Here is a 21,444-nt window from a genome sequence, read left to right as displayed (position 1 = left end):
GGAAGAGAGTGGATGCTGTGACAGAGGAGTCCAATTTGATGTTGAAATTGCCCATGAGGAGGAGATTAGAGGTGGTTGAGAGGAGAGACAAGCAGAAATCAGGCAAATCAGAGAGGAACAGGGTGGTAGCACCGTGAGGCCTGTAGATGGTAGCAATTGTAGGGGAGGAGTGGTCCAAAAGACCCCCCCCTTGCCTACATCCCCTCCCCAGGTGAGGGCCATGGCTCATTGGGCGTCCCCTCAGACCACCCGGGCCCAGGTGGTGGAGGGTTCACCTGCTGAAGACATTGCCCACACGTATTGAATTTAGCTAGGCCCAGAAACCATTTTGTCTATCAAAGATGGTGTGAGCTCAGCGCACTGTAGCGTGGCCCCCACCCTCGGAGAGTTTCAATTATCCCTGTCGCCGCAGCACCCTGGCAGATCCGCTGTGAGCCCGTTCCCACGAACAAGACGGACATGAGCTAGCATAAGATACTAACACTGTAACATTTCACCGTCCACAGTGTATCACTGCTCCCAGCATGACCCGGTCAGCGAGGCCTGGGTGATGGGGAGAACTGTAGAATGGTCATCCGATGAAAGCAGAAAAATACCCAAATACGAATGTCAAAAACTACTTGTAATACGTGTATCCTTTCCATAAAACTACTTCTACTAAAGAAACCTGTAAAATTGTGTAATTATTGTAAGAAACGCATGTTTACATGACACCAGCAGTGAAGGACCCACACCCCTGCAGCATTCAGGGGGATTATTCTCTATATGTATCATTGAAAACCGTACACCCCGCGGTCCCGCGCCATAACTGAACTAATGCTGCTAGAGTGCAGGGGAGGACGAATGCAACTATACATAAGGCTCGTGTGAAAAGATCCGGGCAAATGTGCCAGTCATGTGTACATATCTACAGCCCTTATATGCCATTACCGCCGCGTACAATGGCGGGTCTCGTTCTCTATGCTCCACCAACCACACCACTACCTCACGTAATGCAAATATATATGCATATTACTAAATGCTGTAGTTGTTAAAACATAATGTACTAATAAGGTGCTCAGACTGGCTATATTCGAGAGACATGTAGTGAGTTGAAATGTATGTTTTCAAGTGATCCAAATGAGTATTATACAAATGTTCAAATGTTTATGATGTTCTCATCAAAAGTCGGCAACACACGAGAAAAATACCTTTGTGAATATGTGCAAGGCCATTTCCCCCCACCCCACCCTGCAAAGTCTGCCAAATAAGAGAGCTAAGGCCTGCGCCACGCTGCTCCACCTCCCCCAACTAGGCTGGAGCCGCTTCAAAGATTTGTAGTCCCCGCTACAGCACCCAAGGCCACGGCCTGCCACCTGCATTATTTACAGCCCAGCAGTAAACCTCCGCTTGAATACACAAATCCAAGGCGCCCCCTCGTAAACCCCACAACCCCCCCCCCCCCCGGAACACCTCAGACTTATGACCCGGTGCAACGAAGACACCCAATACTGTGGCAACACACAACAGCCCATTCATAATAACTTCTAACGAGACAGAAAGACATGTACCGCCCGCCCCAGGCCCGGAGACTTAGCCCCACGACCTATGGTACCGGGCAAACAGGACACTGGTAACCATGCACGGATAAATCACCATCAAACCCCTCACAAGGTGCATTCCTCCTGTGTTGCATTAACCTGTAGGATAACCTATTGATAGATTTACTAAAGAAGATAACATTGCAATGACTGAATGACTGCGGTGTGCATGGCATAGGGCAAATAAGTCAGGAAAAGACATTCATCTCTGACACTGGCCACAATGGGCCAACAACACCGCCCGGATGAACTCAGCTGACCTGCCAGGCCCAGCCCAACCCACGAGGCTGACCAGTGACGTCCTCCAGCCAAGGCCAACCACATCGCAGCAGCACCTATAGTTAGTCATCCCCACCCAATCCCATTGAACTTGTGCCCCTTATAGTATGTAGGTACTGATGACGTTTTTTGTAAATATATACGCCTGTCTTTGCTATTGTCAGACAGAGTGCTCTCGGAGTTTGCAGAGTTTTTTGCATGCCCTATTCTGATTGATAAACTCCCATTTAAGCTCACCCGCACTCTGTCTTGGCTTTATTCCCGACTTGGGAGAGTCCGTCATTGTCTCTCATTGCGGGGAGGATCGTGCTGGCTGGGGACGCTCGCCTTCAGTGGTGACCCCGAAAGCGTGATTATTATTATTATTATTTTTTCCCGACCTAACATTACCGTCCCCTTTTGGCACGAGAATCTCCGGTCGAAAAGGGATACGCACGGTGCGCCGGCTCCGGGAGGCTGCCCGCCAACGGCGACCGGTACACTAAGAAGTGCGCACTCAATAGAGAGAGGGTACGGGATCCCGGTTGAAAAATCCCCTTTGAGTACCGCTCACCGGAGCCGGGGCTGACTGTTGAGCGGACGGCAACACTGCCTGGACGGACTATCGGTTCAAGACGGGCACGTGAGTATTGAGTGCGAGCGATCATAAAGGGAGTGGAGGAAGAAATCTAGGACAGAGAACGAAGAGGGGTAGAAAAGGGGATACGCAGATCTACTAAGGATCATCCTAAAACTTCTTTGCTTTTTCTTTGCATATGGCCATTAGGATTAAGAGGTGAATAAGAGATAAAGTGACGGGAACCTAGCTCCGAAAGGGGGTGGAAGGCGGCGCCGCATAGTGCTATCTTGACTAGTACTGGGAATATATGAAGAAGTGGATAATAAGATAAAAGTGTCTGGCAAAGGGGGACACAGAGAATATATTAGTGACTGCTTTTTCTTCTTTCTATTCTTTTCTTTAGGGTTGGGGGGAAAATAAAAGTGAGATCAGTACAAAACGTTAGGGAGAAAATAAAAGAGAGAGAGTCCTACTAGAAGAGGGAAGAGCAGACCAATATATATATATATGCGCATCCATATATCTGAATAAGACGGACAGGGACTGCCGGCTAGGGAGGAAAGGGAGGGCAGCGTGAATTGTGAATAGAGTGTTACAGAGAGGTGTGTGCACCTCGTATGCGTCAGAAGACAATTTGGTGCTATGGGTGTGTAAAATGGTTATAAATGTATAGTTATTGAATGGTCATGGTAAGTGTGGCCGGATAAAGCTTCTTGAAGACAAAAATGACAAGGTGAAGTGAGTGTGTACCTTTTTGATTTCCGGGTTAATATTGTCAAAATCACTGATGGTTTGCTCTTGTATGTGCCCCCCCCCCCAAAGAGAATAGAATAGAGACTGTGTACAGCCAGTTTTGTATTGCGCAGGCATGGGGGAGTGCACAAAGGAGCCCATTATTGAATGTGAAGTAGAAGACGAAACCCATATTGGTAATAGGTTTACATTGTAATCGTGGACACACAGAGACACACAAGTACTAGGAAAACACAAAGATGGGGGCCGAAACACCCTTATCACATATTTGTAAGAACCTACCAGGGTACGCAGAACGAATTAAGAAATATCATGACCAATGGATAACAGAGCTGAAGGGAGAGGGGTTACCCCAGATATGGCCCGAGGGGGGGGTCATTTGATAAAAGTGTTCTGGATATGGTGGCCACATGCATTTGTTTGAAATACAAGGGGAAGCAGTTGCACAATAGGAGGGAGATATTGGATCTCTGGAGGTTATTTGAAGAGATACCACCGCCTAAAGCACCAGCATCAAATCCTGACCTACCATCCACCACTGACAATCCACTGATGATACAGAAAGATGCTAAAGAATCCTCAAATGTAGAGCCACCAATAGGGGTAATAAGCTTGTACCCGATATTAAACAAGCCTGTGCCCGCAGAAGGGTACAGTGACCCCACTTATGTCCCTGACAACTACTACACCCCACCGGCCAACGGCACCCCCGCCATATGAAAGTACAAGGGAGCGAGCCCAGGCATGTACACAAAGGGTGGACATAGAAAAGCTAACAGATGATTTACAATCAAGACTCTCAATAGCGAAAGATGAGCTCGCAAGGATAAAAGACATATGTGAACAAACAGCACTTAATGCAGCAAGATCAGGGCGCACGTCTAGAGCGCCGAGTGAGAATAGAACACTTGAAGACGGGTGGAAAAAAGGTGAGATACTGTTCAGAATTGAGGAAGAACCGACACGAATAATTGAAGTAGGGACACGAGAGGGAGGTATTGATAATGAAGAAAGGCCTATAGGGGACAGAGAGGAACTACTATGTGATATAAGGGATGATTTAGAAGAAAGCGACAGGTTGAGCATGGCAATGGGAGGGGGAAGTGAAGGGGTGGATGGTACATGTTCAATGAGAACACTGGATGATGAGTGGACGGGGCGATTAAGGAACAGGGTGGGGAAAATGGCATCACTGGGAACCTCAGCAGCCAAAACGGGTGTAGATGAAACGACAAAAGGAAGGCTACAGCTCCCATTGATACATAGGGGAGGAGGGAGGCCGAATTATATCCCATGGGCTCAGATGGATAAGGCCAATTTATTAAAGCTATTGCCCCCGTTATCAGGAGGGGCAAGTAAGTGGATATACGCCTTTGAGAAGCACACTGCCGGGGTACCCCTAGCAATAGGAGATGTGAAGAGCTTGCTCGTATCAGCAGTGGGGGATCAGGCTGATAGAGTATTGGTCAAGGCCGGTTTCCCGGGAGTAACATTAGACTGCGACCGCCATGACGGAGCCTCCTTTAACACAGTGCGTGCAAGGGTGTGGGATGCCTTGCGAGAAACGTTTCCAGATACACCAGACTTACAGTCAGTAATGCAGTGTACAATGAATGACGGGGAGGAGGCTATGGATTACATTTTTCGGGTCCAAGAGATGTGGAGAGCAGAAACGGGCACGCCCTGGTATCAATCGACATCTTTATTTTACTTCATTATAAAAAGAGGGCTCCCAAAGGAAGTGCAAAAGGCGCTCGACAAGATGGCAGGTATTGAAGCGAAGGGATGGCCTGAGATTCAGAGCATAATAGTACACCATTGTAAGCGAATAAAGGAAAGGGAGAAGGAGGTGGCGCAGAAGAGATTGGCAGATGAAGCAAAACTAGTGCAGACAAAGTTGGTGAAGGTCGCAGCGGCTGTAGCCGCACTCCCCCACAGCAGGGAGGGAGATGAGGAGGAGGAGGGGCTGATAGCAATACAAGGAAGGATGGCAACTAATTGGGCTGGAGCAGGACAGCGGCAGTGGAACGAGCAGGAACAAGGCGGAGGTCCGCAGTGGCAAGAGTGGACCCCTCGAGGGGGACGAGGTGGGTACAGGGGCCGAAGAGGAGGTGGACCGGGGTACGGGGGAATGGGAGGAAATGGATAGCAGGGCCTTAGAGGTGCACAAGGGAGTTGCTGGAACTGCGGAAGATGGGGGCATTACTCTAGGGAGTGCAGAGCCAGACCCAACAACGGGTTCCAAGAGGTAGAACAGTATGGCCATCCCCACCCGGGGAGCCCATATGGTCTTCCAATGGGACAACAACAACCGAGAAACCCAGGCCAAGGTAATAATGAGCAACAACAGGGGCACTAGTATAGAACACAGAACCACCCACAAAACATTGACAATATGCAGTACACGCCAGGCAACCCTTTTGCGACAACAGCAAACGGGGCCCCCGCACCAGCACCTTACAACGGCGTGTCAGTAGTTTCAGGAAGTGTCTTTAATGAAGGGGGGGGCGATGAGACACCCCGCATAGGACAGCCCACAGAGAACACTTGCGTGTCCAGTTCTATCTACCACCTACGATGCAGTAGAGGAACCATTGGTAGGGGCGCAGATAGGAGACAAGCAGTTCATATTCATGGTGGATTCGGGAGCGGAGAAATCATGTATCAGGGCGGGCCGGTTCCCGTTATCTAACCGGAAGTTAGAGACACAGGGGTTCTCTGGGGCTGTAATTGAAGTTCCTTACACAGAAGCATTGGACGTAACAGTGGGGGGTAAGACTGTAAAGACACCCTTACTATATTATGAACACTCACCAATAAATTTATTAGGGAGGGATCTCCTGAGTAAACTCAACATGACCATATCATTCACTGAGAGAGGTATAGTGTGTTCAACACCCGGAATATGCCCATTACGTGTAATGTTGGTAGTACAAGCCCACACGACCACACAAGAAATACGAGGTTTGCCGGAAAACGAGGAAATGTTTATTGAAGGGCTAAAGACATTGGCCCTCATAATTCCAGAGCTGAGGAAGATTTGTATTTTATTTATAACGCGCAAACCAACAGGCCCGGAGGCATCAGGGCGCAAATGGATTGGAGGATTCCAGCAGAGTTCCTCTTCCGCCCCATAGTGTGCCCCGACACAGCACCAGGGTCAGTGGTATCATTAGACTTGCACGCTGTACAGGTATCAGCGAAAAGGATTGCGGTGATTGGAATAGATATGGAAGGATGTGAGTGGCGTACAGTACTGTGCACGAATGCCAACATCGCCCTAAGAGACTTAACAGATGAGGACCTCTTTTCAGATGCAGAGGGGGATGGTGAAATTGTAATGGAAATAGCGATGCCCTGTGACATTTTGATTCAAGCTAGGGAAATCCCCGCTCAACTGATGGCAGTGGTAGGAGCACCGCCGTCATTCTTTGATGATGACATGAGACTCGTACTAAATAATTTGTGGACAACAGGCCCCCATGATGTAGGGCTGTTGCATGGAGTACAACCTGTGATAATAAAACTAAAGCAAGGAGCAATTCTACCCCGAGTGAAACAGTATCCATTGTCCCGTGAAGCTGAACAAGGGATAAAAGAGACAATAGATGCACTACTAGCACAAGGGATAATAGTGCCTTCAAACTCCCCATGTAATACATGTATTTATCCAATCAAAAAAGCAAAGGGAGGGTCTTGGAGGATGATACAGGATTTACGCCCCCTAAATGATGTAATTCAGAAAGAGTTCCCTTTGGTCCCGAACCCTGCATCAATATTATGCAGCATCCCAAAATCGGCAACACACTTCACAGTAGTCGACTTGAAAAACGCATTTTTCTCAATCCCCCTGGCTGAAGAGAGTAGATACCTGACAGCATTCACACTGGGGGGAAAGAGATATGAACACTGCAGATTACCGCAGGGATACTGTGAGAGCCCAAGCATATTCAACCGCATATTGCATGAAGACTTGGGAAACCTATCAGTTGAGAGTACGATCATTCAGTACGTAGACGACTTACTAGTGTGTGCACAAGACGAAGAAACATGTAGAAAGGATTCAACAACGCTCCTGACTCTATTGGCCAATAAGGGGTACAAGGTAGACAAGGAAAAGCTGCAGTACTGCCTGACAGAGGTCTTATATTTGGGACAGCTGATATCAAAAGATGGAAAAAGAATAATCCCCGACAGGGTAGAAGCGATAAGATCAGTAGCAGAACCCACAACAGTGAAAAACATGCAGAAGTTCTTGGGAATGTGCAACTATTGCCGAGCATGGATATTAGACTATGCAGCATACACGAGACCCCTACTACAAGCACTCAAAGAAGCACAACAGGAAAATAAACAAATAGAATGGTCAGAAGAAATGAGTGCGTCATTCAAATCATTACAAGAGTTAATTTCAAGCGCTCCAGTGCTAGCAAATCCTGATTATGGACGCGAATTTTACCTATTCTCACACTGCAAGGGAACACTCATGACAGCTGTTCTGATACAAAAGACGTCCCTAGGACACAAGCCTTTGGCTTACTATAGTGGTACTTTAGATGCCGTGATGCAAGGCCATTTCGCGTGCGAGCAATCACTCGCGGCAGCCGCGTTCGCGATTGAGAAAAGTGCCACAATAGTAATGGGATGCCCTGTGACATTGTTTGTGGAACATTCACTATTTGCAATACTTGAGAGGTCAAAAAACACACTGACGACGCAGCGGGCAACAGCCTATGAGATCATATTGTCTAGCGCCAATATCCATGTGGTGAGATGCAAGACAGTGAACCCCACAACAAGCATGCACACTAGAGAACATGCAGAACCACGATTGTGCAACTTACACAGGAGAACGAGGGGAGGACACAGTGGTGTGTGAGAATGCTCTGAGCGAGGGGGAAGTGTACTTCGTGGATGGGTCTGCATCGATTGATGTGGACACGGGAGAAAAACATGTTGGTATGGCAGTGGTGAGGTTAGAAGACGGTGAGTATGAAACACTAGTACAGTACCGCCTCCCATCACATTATTCCGCACAAGCAGCAGAACTGATTGCGCTCATAGAAGCACTACATGCAGCAAAGGGTTGCGCAGTGACAATATATACAGACTCAGCTTACATGACGACGACAGTACATGGAGGTCTAGCGAGATGGGGGGCGGAGGGGATTTCGACGGGCAGACGGGACACCAGTACAGCATGCAGAATTGTTGAAAGAGTTAATTGAGGCCCTACAAAACCCTACTGCAGTAGCAATAGTGAAGTGCCAAGCACATACATCCAACACAGACGTTGTGTCTTTGGGAAACGCGGCAGCGGACGCTGCCGCCAAGGAGGCTTCCCATTTTCAGAAATATGAAGCAGGTGAGTACATGCTGCAGCACAAGACAAACGAAGAGCTCCCAGAAGGGTACAACATGATGCCTATATCACAAATACTAGAATTACAGGAAGGAGCTAGTGCAGATGAAAAATTGATGTGGACAAAACGAGGGTGCAGCAAGTCGGCGACAGACTTACTGTGGCGGCAAAACAACTCAGGGAAAGTGGTAATGCCAATCAAGTTATTGGAAATTGCGTTTCAACAACTACACTTCCCAGCACACAATACCAAACAGCACATCACAGCAGAAATACAGGAAGAATGGTTCGTGCCCTGTCTCCAGGAGCACGTATCTCGATTAGCGATGGAATGCACAACATGTCAAATATACAATTCAGGAATGACATTACGCACGCTCCGGGGAACAATTCCAAAACCCATTGGCCCATTCAGAGAGCTACATATTGATTACGCGGACATGGGGGAAAGGTGTAATGGAGCACGGTACATGATCGTAATTGTATGCCCATTCTCAAGGTGGGTAGAAGCAGGACCATGTGCACGACCTGATGCCAAGAGCGCTGCAAAGTTCCTAGTGAGGGAAGTGTTCCCGCGCTGGGGAATTTGTGATGTTATTCGCTCAGATAATGGCACTCACTTTGTAAATGAGCTTTTCAAGGAAGTTACTACATTATTGGGAATAAAACATAAATTGTGTTCGATTTATCATCCTCAAAGTAATGGCGTAGTGGAAAAGATGAACGGACTGTTAAAAGGCAGGTTATCAAAACTATGCTTTTCATTGAAAAAGAATTGGATTTACTGCTTGCCCCTTGCGCTAGGGAGACGAATGTGCACAGCACACTCTCCACTGCGCGAACACTCAGATGCACACAGAAGCGCTGCGATATTGGGAGAAGAGTTCACAGACTATTTGAAGAAATTGACAAGGGCAGCGCGCGCAATATCAAAGCAGCTCTCTCCACCCTTCACGAGAGAGGAGGGAAACATAACAGGGTCTGTCACGGAGCCTGAGCAACAGCTACAGCTGATGCCGGGCGAATTCATTTATGTTAGGAGTTTTGTGCGTCGATGGAATGCACCACGGTTCCATGACCCATACGAGGTAGTGTTCTGCACGCCCACGGCAGTAAAAGTAAAGGGCCTAAAATACTGGGTACACTTGACAGATGTACGAAAAGCATATAGTAATGTGCAGGAGGAGGTAGATGAGGAGGCACAGACAACAGCAAACGATGCAGCTGAGCAGAATGTCTGAATATGAACTTATGTATGTGTGACAGTAATGGACCTGAATGGGAAAATGACTGATAAGTATACTTGCATTCTTTTTAAGCTAAAAAAAAAAAAAAAAACGTTTTTTTTTTTTCACCTTGTGGATTTATATGTAATTAATGAAGTGATGAAATTATGACGTGTTTACACCCTTGTCTGTGAATACCCTTCCCTGCAACCCTACCCGCTTCCATTCCCCGTCAATATATAACTGGCACTGGTAGTGCCCACAAAATGTTTACATTCATGCACTTAATGCACTTTTATATCTCGAACAGGAACTACCATGACATCTAACGGGCAGCCTGCAATGGATACATTTACTAGAGTTAGAGAGTGGTTAACTGAGAAATGCAGATATTGGTATGAATGTGGACTATCAGTGTGTATTACATTGTTTTTTACACTAATGTTTGGCCTGGTCACATACTGGTTAATAGCGTTCATCTCTATCGAGATAAACGAGGGGGGAGGGACTAACAGCACTACTGTAATTAATGCAACCACGAGTGTAAATACTAAGGAAGGTGACTTCTTGGTATAGGACGGGACGAAACTTGTATGGGGTTATTATACAACACCATCCAATGCTGTCATGATAAAAAACGAAGAGCTACAGGGTGAAATGCAAAATAACACAGTGTCCCCGCCAAAGATATCTAATTACAATGCTCACAGTCTAAACGACCGAAACCCCTCCACCATATCCTGGTTGTATAACACCGCTACCAGCCAACCTGCCCCCATAGCTATAGACACATTGTCAAATAGTAGAATGGAAGAAAATGGAAGAATGAAAGTAACACATGAAATATTATATGATGATTGGGTGAAGGGGGGCGGGAAGGAGAAAGGGGGGTCTACTGTGTCTATCACCCTTGAAGCCAGGAAGTACATTAGGAAAAGAAATAACAGAAGAAAAAGGGGAGCGGAACGGAGGAAGTATGATGAGTACTATGGGTTAGGATTAGATAGAATGGAAGACCCACGACACCCCCACCAGACGAATAAATGGTATGCGGATATGAGTGCAACAGCTAAACAAACAACAAACGAGAGCTGCTATGTCTGCTCCCTCATTCCCCATGCTTCAGGTATACCCAAAGTATTGCTACCCAAAAGAGTTGCCAATTATAGATGCCCAATGTCTCCTTCATCTCACATTATGCAGGATTAAGAACACCTTCCAGGCACATGGAGTTACTTTTAGAATGCTGCAGAACGAGAAAACTTGCTATCCAAAGACGGCAGGGGTGGTATGTCTGGAGGAACCATTTTTTGTAATACAAGGGACACTTTTTTCGGACAATAAGTGGAAGGATGAAGAAGTAATGTGTAAAGCTGAAGCACTGAGAGGTGTGGCACCAGAGAAATTGCAATGGATAGAAGAAACATGCACACCAGTATGGAAGGAACACATTTCAAAACTAACTTGGGTAACCACCATTGAAAAACCGTTCAAACTACAGAACAAAATAGACTATGAACTATGTTTTAAAGGAGAGGGGAAAACCTCATTGGGGACAAACAAGAACTGTAACAAGACCCTTACCATCCCAGATCTGAGAAAAGGGACAGCGGCCCTGATGGACACGTACTGGGTATGCGGCAACCAGGCATACCTGCACCTTCCCCCGTCATGGAGTGGCAGCTGCTCAATGGCCACTCTGCACTCAGCCCTAATGGTAATACCAGAAAGCCACATCGATGGGAGCAAAAAGACACAGGAACGCATACAACAGAGTGCAGCCCAGCCGACTGCGGAGTCACAAATGTATGTCCTGTCTTCCGGGAGCAAGGGAGAGGTGCTGACCCGTAACAGACGAGCATCAAACTACATATCAAAGGCATCATCAGAACTGTTGGCTCAGATCCCAGACAGATATTGATTATTCAGCTCAGCAGAAACATTCTTTGCCTCACTCATCTCAAGTGTCCAAGCAAGGGCAAACGCAAAATGGCTCCAGATAACACGCTGGGAAATGATTCAGCTGGCAAATGACACTGAAGAAGGGTTCAACGTAATAAAAGTGGAACTAAGGGCTTTACGGCTGATGACAATGCAAAACAAACCGGAACTGATGATACACCAAGGTATCAACTAGTGCCTAGGTATCATGACAAGGATATCATAGACAAATTATGGCACACCACCATCAGAGAGCCCCGTATACTAGAATGGTATCAGGAGGTGTGGGTAGACTTGGAAGGAGAGAGCGGATGTATATACCTAACCTGTACCCCAGATGAATATGCTAGGAGGGGTGAGAGCTTAAGGGGGGTGTGCAGAGCCTGGATGCCGATAAAAGGCACACCAGCATGGGATGAGGCAATTATGGACGAAGAAGAGTGTAGGAGATTAAATGAGTTAAAGAATTCGTTACTTAAGTAACAAAAGGGGGGAAATGTAGGGGAGGAGTGGTCCAAAAGACCCCCCCTTGCCTACATCCCCTCCCCAGGTGAGGGCCATGGCTCATTGGGCGTCCCCTCAGACCACCCGGGCCCAGGTGGTGGAGGGTTCACCTGCTGAAGACATTGCCCACACGTATTGAATTTAGCTAGGCCCAGAAACCATTTTGTCTATCAAAGATGGTGTGAGCTCAGCGCACTGTAGCGCGGTCCCCACCCTCGGAGAGTTTCAATTATCCCTGTCGCCGCAGCACCCTGGCAGATCCGCTGTGAGCCCGTTCCCACGAACAAGACGGACATGAGCTAGTATAAGATACTAACACTGTAATATTTCACCGTCCACAGTGTATCACTGCTCCCAGCATGACCCGGTCAGCGAGGCCTGGGTGATGGCGAGAACTGTAGAATGGTCATCCGATGAAAGCAGAAAAATACCCAAATACGAATGTCAAAAACTACTTGTAATACGTGTATCCTTTCCATAAAACTACTTCTACTAAAGAAACCTGTAAAATTGTGTAATTATTGTAAGAAACGCATGTTTACATGACACCAGCAGTGAAGGACCCACACCCCTGCAGGGGTGTGCAAATGATAAAAAGCATTCAGGGGGATTATTCTCTATATGTATCATTGAAAACCGTACACCCCGCGGTCCCGCGCCATAACTGAACTAATGCTGCTAGAGTGCAGGGGAGGACGAATGCAACTATACATAAGGCTCGTGTGAAAAGACGCGGGCAAATGTGCCAGTCATGTGTACATATCTACAGCCCTTATATGCCATTACCGCCGCGTACAATGGCGGGTCTCGTTCTCTATGCTCCACCAACCACACCACTACCTCACGTAATGCAAATATATATGCATATTACTAAATGCTGTAGTTGTTAAAACATAATGTACTAATAAGGTGCTCAGACTGGCTATATTCGAGAGACATGTAGTGAGTTGAAATGTATGTTTTCAAGTGATCCAAATGAGTATTATACGAATGTTCAAATGTTTATGATGTTCTCATCAAAAGTCGGCAACACACGAGAAAAATACCTTTGTGAATATGTGCAAGGCCATTTCCCCCCCCACCCTGCAAAGTCTGCCAAATAAGAGAGCTAAGGCCTGCGCCACGCTGCTCCACCTCCCCCAACTAGGCTGGAGCCGCTTCAAAGATTTGTAGTCCCCGCTACAGCACCCAAGGCCACGGCCTGCCACCTGCATTATTTACAGCCCAGCAGTAAACCTCCGCTTGAATACACAAATCCAAGGCGCCCCCTCGTAAACCCCACAACCCCCCCCCCCGGAACACCTCAGACTTATGACCCGGTGCAACGAAGACACCCAATACTGTGGCAACACACAACAGCCCATTCATAATAACTTCTAACGAGACAGAAAGACATGTACCGCCCGTTCCATGCCCGGAGACTTAGCCCCACGACCTATGGTACCGGTCAAACAGGACACTGGTAACCATGCACGGATAAATCACCATCAAACCCCTCACAAGGTGCATTCCTCCTGTGTTGCATTAACCTGTAGAACAACCTATTGATAGATTTACTAAATAAGATAACATTGCAATGACTGAATGACTGCGGTGTGCATGGCATAGGGCAAATAAGTCAGGAAAAGACATTCATCTCTGACACTGGCCACAATGGCACAACAACACCGCCCGGATGAACTCAGCTGACCTGCCAGGCCCAGCCCAACCCACGAAGCTGACCAGTGACGTCCTCCAGCCAAGGCCAACCACATCGCAGCAGCACCTATAGTTAGTCATCGCCACCCAATCCCATTTAACTTGTGCTCCTTATAGTATGTAGGTATTGATGACGTTTTTTGTAAATATATACGCCTGTCTTTGCTATTGTCAGACAGAGCGCTCTCAGAGTTTGCAGAGTTCTTTGCATGCCCTATTCTGATTGATAAACTCCCATTTAAGCTCACCCGCACTCTGTCTTGGCTTTTTTCCCGACTTGGGAGAGTCCGTCATTGTCTCTCATTGCGGGGAGGATCGTGCTGGCTGGGGACGCTCGCCTTCACAATGGTCAGAGAGGAGGAGGGAGAGATGAGCAACTTGCAGAACAGCTTCTCAAACGAGGAGTAGAGCTGGGTGGGTATAACGGAAGAAGTAACCCACCCAGGGAAGATTAAAGCAACCCCACCACCAGCAAGGTGAGGTTGTGGCTTGGAAATTATCTTGAAGCCATCAGGGAGAAGGGAGTCAAAAGCAGTGACTGAGCTGGCATTGAACCATGTCTCGGTAAGAGAGAGAATATCGAGGTCAGTGTCTGCAAGAAGGAGGCAGATGTCGTGGAGTGTTTGTTAGCTGAGCGGGCATTAATAGAAGCCAGGTGAAGGATGTTTCTGCCTTTGAAGGTTCTCTGAGGAGGAGGAGTACAGGGGGGTGGTACACCAGTCAGAGGGGGAGGGACAGAGAGAGTGGTAGGGGGAGAGGCAGGTAAAAGAAGGAAATTAATGAGTGGCAGAAAGTGCCGGTCAAAGAGGTGGAGGTTGGGGTGAGGACCCTGAACAAAGATAGTGCCTGTGTGGTAGACATTAATGATGCAGCGTGATGATGAGAAGCCGGCCAAGAGGGCTTCCCCCTTGATGCCACCATTAATGGAAGGGGATGTGAAGGGGAGGAGAGAGGAGATGAGACGAGGAGTCCATAGAGCTGGAGAAGGGACAGAGAAGAGGAGGTCACTGAATACCTCTCTGGAAGTTGCACTGACCTAGGTGTCTGCGATGGGTAGGCCAGGGTTGGCTCTCAATATATCTTTTTTGTGCTTTCTTCTTCCAGACTTTGTAAGAGAGGGAGGATTGGTGAAAATGTAGCATTTTGAGAAGATAGGAGAGATGGTGAGTGCCATGAGGGGGTGGCAGAGGATAGATAAAGGAAAGAGGAGAGGCTGCACTGCAAGTTCGGGCCCAGCTCACAAGATGGTCTAGGGGTTACAGGAGGGGCACACAATGCAATGCAATCTGGCGTGCAGGATGTTAAAAGCACAACACCTAAGTATGAAAATATAATCAAGAGTAGGGCGCAAAATTCAGTAACGAAAAGGAGGATTGGATCAAGGCAGACAGTCCGAGTGAGGAGAAGCTTGGATCAGGTTTTGTTGGAGGAGGAGGCAATGGGAGAGTTCAGCTATCACTCTTGTGTCAATGTTAGTAATGCTTGGAAGTGCAAGGGCACAGGTCATCTGGGTACCAGCTGCAGTGGGGGGCTCCTCATTATTAGGGGATCAAGAGGTGGGGGCCCTCCACAGCCCCAACAAGGGCCTTAGGAGTGGGGCGTTTGGCTGAGGGGGCGACTTATTCACCAGCCGGCGGCAGATTGGTGCAGTAACGAAGCCGTGGGACAATCAGGCATGATGCGACCTGGCTGCTAGGCAACCCTTGGAGGCACTCCATGCCAATTAAGAGGGCGGCCATGTTGCTGCAGTTCATTCATCCACAGTGCTGGTGTCACGTGCTATGTGGATTCTTTTGAGTTTAAGACTGTGAAGCCCTTCCAGCTTCCCAAGCCTCCTTGAGGTTGCACTCAATCGGTAAGCTGCAAATTACAGCATGCTTGTCCTCCGGTGAACCCCCTCCCCCCATCCTCCCCTTTTGCACTTCTTGTTACTGCACATGCACGATCCGAATGTCACAAGACCTTATAGGACCGTTATTGTTATTAACTCCCCTGCTCACCGCAAGCCCCTTTTTTGTCTTGAGGCCCCTGGAAACACCATTTGCTGTATAGGTGCCTTAAAAATATTCAACACATAAAATGTGACAAGCCCTTGCTCCTTTTTCCTGGGTCTTGTGGGGTTATTGTTCCCTCAACACCCACAAGCCATGCATCATGGGGCAGGTGGTGGCAGCCACACCGTGGTCATCCCTTATCACAAGCCATGCCTCATGGGGCAGGTGGTGGCGGCCACACCATGGTCATCACTTATCACAAGCCATGCCTCATGGGGCAGGTGGCGGCGGCCACACCATGGTCTTCCCTTATCACAAGCCATGCCTCATGGGGCAGGTGGCGGCAGCCACACCATGGTCATCCCTTATCACAAGCCATGCCTTATGGGGCAGGTTGTGGCAGCCACACCATGGTCATCCCTTATCACAAGCCCTGCCTCATGGGGCAGGTGGTGGCAGCCACACCATGGCCATCCCTTATCACAAGCCATGCCTCATGGGGCAGGTGGTGGCAGCCAGCCACACCATGGCCATCCCTTATCACAAGCCATGCCTCATAGGACAGGTGGTGGCAGCACACCATGGTCATCCCTTATCACAAGCCATGCCTCATGGCGCAGGTGGTGGCAGCCACACCATGGTCATCCCTTATCACAAGCCATGCCTCATGGGGCAGGTGGTGGCAGCCACGCCATGGTCATCCCTTATCACAAGCCATGCCTCATGGGGCAGGTGGTGGCAGCCACGCCAGGGTCATTCCTTATCACAAGCCCTGCATCATGGGGCAGGTGGTGGCGGCCACACCATGGCCATCCCTTATCACAAGCCATGCCTCATGGGGCAGGTGGTGGCAGCACATCATGGCCATCCCTTATACCAAGCCATGCCTCATGGGCAGGTGGTGGCAGCACACCATGGTGATCTCTTATCACAAGCCATGCCTCATGGGGCAGGTGGTGGCAGCCACGCCATGGTCATCCCTTATCACAAGCCCTGCATCATGGGGCAGGTGGTGGCGGCCACACCATGGTCATCCCTTATCACAAGCCATGCCGCATTGGGCAGGTGGCGGCAGCCACACCATGGTCATCCCTTATCACAAGTCATGCCTCATGGGGCAGGTGGTGGCAGCCACACCATGGTCATCCCTTATCAAAAGCCATGCCTCATGGGGCAGGTGCTGGCAGCCAGCCACACCATGGTCATCCCTTATCACAAGCCATGCCTCATGGGGCAGGTGGCGGCAGCCACACCATGGTCATCCCTTATCACAAGCCATGCCTCATGGGGAAAGTGGTGGCGGCCACACCATGGCCACCCCTTATCACAAGCCCTTCCTCATGGGGCAGGTGGTGGCAGCCACACCATGGTCATCCCTTATCACAAGCCATGCCTCATGGGGCAGGTGGTGGCAGCCAGCCACACCATGGTCATCCCTTATCACAAGCCATGCCTCATGGGGCAGGTAGTGGCAGCCAGCCACACCATGGTCATCCCTTATCACAAGCCATGTCTCATGGGGCAGGTGGTGGCGGCCACACCATGGCCATCCCTTATCACAAGCCATGCCTCATGGGGCAGGTGGTGGCGGCCACGCCATGGTCATCCCTTATCACAAGCCATGCCTCATGGGGCAGGGGGTGGCGGCCACACCATGGCCATCCCTTATCACAAGCCATGCCTCATGGGGCAGGTGGTGGCGGCCACCCCTTATCACAAGCCATGCCTCATGGGGCAGGTGGTGGCGGCCACACCATGGTCATCCCTTATCACAAGCCATACCTCATGGGGCAGGTGGTGGCGGCCACACGATGGCCATCCCTTATCACAAGCCATGCCGCATGGGACAGGTGGTGGCAGCCACACCATGGTCATCCCTTATCACAAGCCATGCCTCATGGGGCAGGTGGTGGCAGCCACACCATGGTCATCCCTTATCACAAGCCATGCTCTTATCACAAGCCATGCCTCATGGGGCAGGTGGTGGCAGCCACACCATGGCCATCCATTATCACAAGCCATGCCTCATGGGGCAGGTGGTGGCAGCCACACCATGGTCATCCCTTATCACAAGCCATGCCTCATGGGGCAGGTGGTGGCAGCCACACCATGGTCATCCCTTATCACAAGCCATGCCTCATGGGGCAGGTGGTGGCAGCCACACCATGGCCATCCATTATCACAAGCCATGCCTCATGGGGCAGGTGGTGGCAGCCACACCATGGTCATCCCTTATCACAAGCCATGCCTCATGGGGCAGGTGGTGGCAGCCACACCATGGTCATCCCTTATCACAAGCCAGGAGAACACTCTCTCTTCATGTTAAATAATTACATACAACAAAGGAGAAGAGACAATGGGGAGGGGAAGACAAACCTACTATGCCTTGTGAGTGTTTAGAACGTGCAAGTGCAGAGGGGATAGGGGTATGGGATAGGTGATGTGGTGCTCATGGAGAGCAGCAGGTGAAGTGCTATGAAGAAAGGTAAGTGCAACCTCCAGTGGTGGTGGGTGAGCCGAGGCAAGTGCAGAGGGGAGAGAGGTATGGGATAGGTGATGTGGTGCCCAGGGAGAGCGGCAGGTGAAGTGCTGTGAAGAAAGGTAAGTGCAGCTTTCAGTGGTGGGAGGTGAGCCGAGGCACGTGCAGAGAATAGACAGCAGCTGTGATAATAAGATTTGGGAGATCAGGGCCCCGAGGATGCATAAGTACCCTGCATAACAATCCAGCTACTGTGTGATTAGCAGAGGAGAGAGGGAGGGAATCAAGAGGGAAAGAGGAAGGTCTTGAGGCTTTTCTGGATGGAGGTCCTGCACAAGCTGAAGAGGGATGGGGAGGCTGTTCCAAAGAAGGGAGGCCGATGACGAAAGTGATAGACCAGCTGCCCTCTGTTTAGCAAACCGCTTTACACACAAGGAGTTGGTGCCAGAGGAGCGCAGGTGTCTAGAGTGGGAATATTTGGTCAGAAAGAGTAGCAGATAGATCAGTCCCTGGGCCCCAGACAGCCTTGTGGATTATGCAGAGGGATTTGTAATTAATCCTCTCTGCGATGGGGAGCCAGTGTAGACTTTTTAGGGCAGGAGAGATGCAGTCCTTCGGCTTGAGGCCAAGGATAAATCTCACTGCCCTATTCTGGATTAGCTGGAGGGGTTGCAGAGTGGACAAAAGTAGGTTAAGGAGGAGGCTATTAGAGTAGTCAAGCCTAGAGAGAACAGAGCCCTGGTAACATTGAGTCTCTGTGTGAAGGTGAGGAAAGGTAGAATTCCTTTCAGAAGGAAAAGCTGAAAGTGGGACTTCTTGCCAATGGTTGTGTGTCGCCAGCATAGCACTGGAAGTTCGATGAGTGGGAGGAAACGAGGCATGCCAGCATAGCAAGGTAGATGTTAAAGAGCCAAGGTGAAAGAATGGAGCCCTGGCGGATGCCACAGGTGGAGAAGTAAGTGGGGAAGGAGAAGGTGGCCAGGATGACTTTGGACAAGCGGTCAGTTAGGAAGGAGGTCAGCCAGTCCAGTGCCCGCTCCGAGATACAAAGCATGTCATGGAGCCTTTTTATGAGGATGGAGTGGTTGACTGTGTCAAATGCAGGAGAGAGATCATGGAGGGTGAGAACAGCAGGGGAGTTGGAATCAAGGGATGCAAACAGTTCTTCACAGGTGTTCAAAAGAGAAGTTTCCATGCGTTTGGATGCTCAGAATCCAGATTGGTGTTCATGAAGACCGTCAACAAATTCAGTATGGGTGTTAAGTTGGGGGAAGGCCAATTTCTCAAGCAGTTTCCCTAGGAAAGGGTTGATGGAGATGGGGCGATAGTTGGCTGGACAGCAAGGTTCTACTGACAGTTTTTAAGGAGGTGGCGCACAGGGGAGTGCTTGAGGGAGGATGGAAAAGTACCAGTAGCAAAGGAGTGGTTGCAGAGATCAGCGAGAGAGGAAATGTTGTCCTTGATGGTTCAGAGCATGGGGCAACCTGTTTAGAAGAGACTGTAATATAGTTGACAACTCGGGTGACTTCTTCCGTAGAGACAGAGGCAAGGATGAAAAAGGAGGATGAGAGGTTAGGGGAGGCAGGGGGGGAGGGATGGGTTGGAAGAGTGCATGAAAAGGGGGTTCAGGATGTCTAGGGTTTTGGAGTTGAAGTGAGTGGCAAGTGCATTGCAAAGGGCCTGAGAAGAGGTATGGGCAGAGGATACTGCTGACAGGTTGGCAAGTTCCCTGCAGAGTTTGTAAGAGTTCAGTCGGGTAGTTGGACGTGCCAGATGCTCCTGTCTGAATGTGGGCCCTTTTTTTGTCATGGATAGAGAGTCTAATGCCTTTGGAGAAGGCAGAAACCCAGTATATCAGAGGGTGAACCTGAGGTTTGCCACTTCCGTTCTGCAGCCCTGCACTTATGTTTCAGGTTTGCACGTTCAGAGTCGTACCAGGTGTAATGTTTGGAGGCAGGTTTCAGGCGAATCCTCATGACTGGGGCAAGGATGTCAAGGGTGTTGGTAATGGATAGATACTATATTGCTGAGAGCAGGATCAGAGGTAGAGTCTGAGTTGGGTGGGCAGGGGGGAATGAAGATGGAAGTGAAGGCAGCAGCGGACACCCGTTTCATCGGACGGATGTTTATGAACGAGGTTGGCAGGGCTTTTGGAGGAGTTGTCACAAGGCCATAGGGACCCAGGTGGGAGGAGAGAAGAGAGTGCTCAGACCAAGGCAGAGGGGTGACCAGAGGAGATGAGAGAGGGAGGTCGGAGGGGATGAGGGCGTCCAGCAGAGTGGGTTGTACCAGAATGGCGAGGAATAGAGAGATGCAGAGGTCAATGAAGAGAGTGGATGCTGTGCACAGGGAGTCCAATTGGATGTTAAAGTCACCCAGGAGTAGCAGGTTGGAGGTGGTTGAGAGTAAGGAGGAACATAAATCAGCCCACCCAGCGACAAACAGAGAGGAAACGCCTGCAGGCTGGTAAATGGTAGCAATGGTCAGGGTGGAGGAAGGAGAGGTGACCAGTTTGCATACTAGGCTCTCAAAAGATGAATAGAGCGGAGTCGGTAGGATGCAAGAAGGAATCCACTCAGGGAAGATTAAGGCAACTCCACCACCAGCCCAGTGAGGTCGGGGCTTGGAGGTGATTTTAAAGCCGTCGGGTAAGAGAGAGGGAGTCAAGGCAGCGATTGAGCTGGCATTGAACCAAGTCTGAGTGAGTGCAAGTATGTCAAGGTCAGTGTCTTCAAGAAGGCAGATGTCAGCAGAGTGTTTGTTGGCTGAGCGTGCATTGAGGGTTGGCAGGTGGAGACGTTCTCTGCATTTGAAACTTTTTTGAGGTAGAATACAGGGACGTGGTACTTCAGTCAGAGGTGGCGGAGGAGGGGGGATTAGGGGGAAAGGCAGGAGAAGGAAGGAAGTTGATGAGAAACAGCAGGATCCGGTCAAAGAGAAGGAGGTTGGTCAGATGGCCTTGAACCAGGATAGTGCCCGTGAAATAGACATTAATGCAGCAGAGAGATGAGAAGAAGCCCACCATGAGGACTTCCCAATTGGTGCCGCCATTAATGGGAGAGGAAGAAT

General features: G+C 49.4%; 1 pseudogene; it reads right to left on the bottom strand.

Annotated features, from left to right (window-relative positions):
* LOC138511116 (zinc finger protein 585A-like) overlaps positions 1-21,444 on the bottom strand; it is a 501,977-nt pseudogene that overhangs the window by 359,900 nt on the left and 120,633 nt on the right.

Source organism: Ambystoma mexicanum, chromosome 6p, assembly GCF_040938575.1.
Source record: "Ambystoma mexicanum isolate Mex_15411 chromosome 6p, UKY_AmexF1_1, whole genome shotgun sequence".
Lineage (NCBI taxonomy): Eukaryota > Metazoa > Chordata > Amphibia > Caudata > Ambystomatidae > Ambystoma > Ambystoma mexicanum.
Note: the sequence above shows the minus strand (reverse complement) of the source record. Positions and strands in the feature narration are given on the sequence as shown.